Below are 2907 nucleotides of genomic sequence, written 5' to 3'. Positions count from 1 at the left end.
GCTTGTAAGCTGTTATCTACATAATTACTGAAGGCTTTGTGCCTTTTTTGGACAATTTTATGCATTCATAATAATAGAGCAGTGATTTACTTGATAAAACATCTTATTACAAGCCTATGTACCTTTTTGGGTCAATTTTATGTATTCATAGGTAAGCATTATTATACGCAAAAACACCCTTGTGACAATTTTTACGAATAGTCAAGCCTTAACTAACTTTCCTCCGACAGTTCTTGTTAATTTGTTGTGCATTGTCTTCATACTTTGACACAATAACTCTTGGGACAAGACCTTTAAGTAAACCAGACTAACCTTGTTCTTCATAAATGACATTGACATTTGTCAATTTACTTAATTTTGCTTGTTTTTTGCTATTTGTCGCTTTAACTTTTTAGCTCACCTGTCGCAAAGTGACATGGTGAGCTTTTGTGATCACTTTTGATCCGTCTATCCGTCCGTCTATCTGTCCGTAAACCTTTACTTTAAATAACATCACCTCATAAACCCCTGAGCCAATTTCATCCAAACTTCAGAGGAATGTTCCTTTGATAGTCAAGTTAAAAAAATGTACAATTAATTTAATTCCAAGCAGAACTCTGGTTGCCATGCCAACCGAAATAAAAAAAAAACTACTTAAAATATCTTCTTTTAGTAAACTGAAAGAGCTAGAGCTGATATATTTGACACGAATCATTATCTAGTCAGTGTCTACCAAATTTGTTCAAATAAAAGCCCTGGGGTCAAAATTTGCTCCGGGGGACATTGAATTTCCTGATATAGTAAAAAGTTAAAAAATCTTCTTTTAAAAAACCCAAATAGCTAGAGCTATCGAGAATCGTAATAGTGTAATATAAGAATACGTCTTTTCAGGTTCGTACCTTTATTGTAATATATAAACATAACGTAAACCGGATGTGACGTCTACAACGTAACGTATAAATAGCGGTAGACGTCACGTGCAAAAGAGCGCTTACGTACAAATCTTGACACTGGGGGCCGCGAAATGATATAAAATGCACGTAGAATGTGTTGAAAACGTTTTGAAACATTGTTAAATAAAAGTTATCAAAATGTTACGTCCAATACATTTTAAACAGTGTCCTTTAAATCAATATTCACTGATAAAGATATTGTTACCTGGAAATTGAATAGATATTATCACTTTTAAATCACTTCTAACGGATAAAGTTTCACAACGGCTCTGTATGTAACACCATTTTTGGTTCTTATTTTTGCTGCACGTGTAAAGCCATCTCTTCCGGTTTATAAGTTCCTCCACTACTGCTAGTTTCCACTGAGAACGTGGTTTTTCGTCATGGATCTGCACTACATCTCCAGCTGATATCGTCTGAATATTGTTTCCTGTCGTCTGGTGGTGTTCACGTAAGGCAGTGAGATACTCGTGTCTCCATTTCTCCCGGAACCGGTCAATCAGTAATTTCTGAACTCTGGCTCTTGTAATACATGTGATATCACTTAAACTGGAGTTAGTAATTTGTGTATCGGTAACGTCTTGGTATGTAATGTCGTTAATCTTCGGCCGTAAAGTAGGTGGGCTGGTGTAAGTGGTTCAGCATCAGAAGAATCGGAAGAGACGTACGTTAGTGGTCTGTCATTCATCACGGCTTCTACTTCCGTCACAACTGTTTGTAAAGTTTCATAGCTTATGTATGTCCGTCCGAGAATCTTTTTCAATGTTGTTTTTGTCAGGCCAATAAGTCTTTCCCACCAACCGCCATACCATGGTGAACATTTAGGAATAATGTGCCACTGTGTACACTTGTGACTAAGCGTTGATTGCAGGGAATCAGACTCAAACAGGCGTTTGATGTGGTTAGCTGCTGCCATATAAGTCGAAGCATTGTCCCAAATCATGATCTTAGGCACGGACATACGACTGCAAAATCTTCGGAATGCTTGAAGAAATGAATCTTCAGATAAATCGGGAACTAGTTCTAAGTGTACGGCTCTAGTTGATGTAGATGTATGCTCTTGTCTCACTTCCGCTTTTATCTTTCACGAATAAAGCGCCAGAAAAATCAACTCCTGTGACTGAGAAAGGTGGAGCATCGTCAACTCTATATTTGGGAAGATGTGGTGGATCCGGAGCGTTGTATGGTTTCCCATCTGTTTTACGGCAAATGACGCATTTTCTAATTATTACTCGAACTACCTGGCGGATTGACGGAATCCAAAATTTTTGACGTAGGTATGTTATTATCACACTTACTCCGGCGTGTAGTTGGCGTTCATGAGCATCTAATATAATAAATAAGGTGGGTAAGATGATATACTTTGCTGGAAGTAAATATGGGAACTTTGTCGTTTCACAAAGGGGTGCATTGTGAATTCTTCCGCCACAACGAAGTTATCCTCCGGTATCTATGAAAAGTCGGAGTTGTTTCACGAGTGGATTTTTAGAAGATTTTAGGTTTGAGATTTCATCACTATAAATTGTAATCTGACAACTCTTCAGCCATAACTGCTCAGCATTTTGTAGTTCTATAACTGTTAATGGTGTAGGCACCTTAGGATTTGTTGTTCTTGACTTGCAGTGGCCGACAAATCTAAGTACGTATGCCGTAACGCGAAGAAGTCTTCTATATGTGCTGAATTTACTTATGTCAATAATGTTATGTAAACCAGGTATATGTGTTGTTTCTTGGACAAGAATTGATGAAGTGTTCTCTGGGTTATGTTCATAGCTGTCATTTGTTACTGTTGTCATTGTCAAAACTGACTTATCTTGTCGATTCCATATAGGCCATCTTAAAGGGTCACATATCCATGTAGGTCCAGATATCCAGAGATCATTACAGCTGTATTGCTTTGCAGAAATACCAAGTGTTAAGAGATCAGCAAGGTTTTCATTGGTTGGGCAATATCTCCAGTTTCGTGTATTTGTCA

The sequence above is a fragment of the Ruditapes philippinarum genome, unplaced genomic scaffold (genome assembly GCF_026571515.1).
Source record: "Ruditapes philippinarum isolate M1 unplaced genomic scaffold, ASM2657151v2 ctg2945_1_1_1_1, whole genome shotgun sequence".
Lineage (NCBI taxonomy): Eukaryota > Metazoa > Mollusca > Bivalvia > Venerida > Veneridae > Ruditapes > Ruditapes philippinarum.
Note: the sequence above shows the minus strand (reverse complement) of the source record.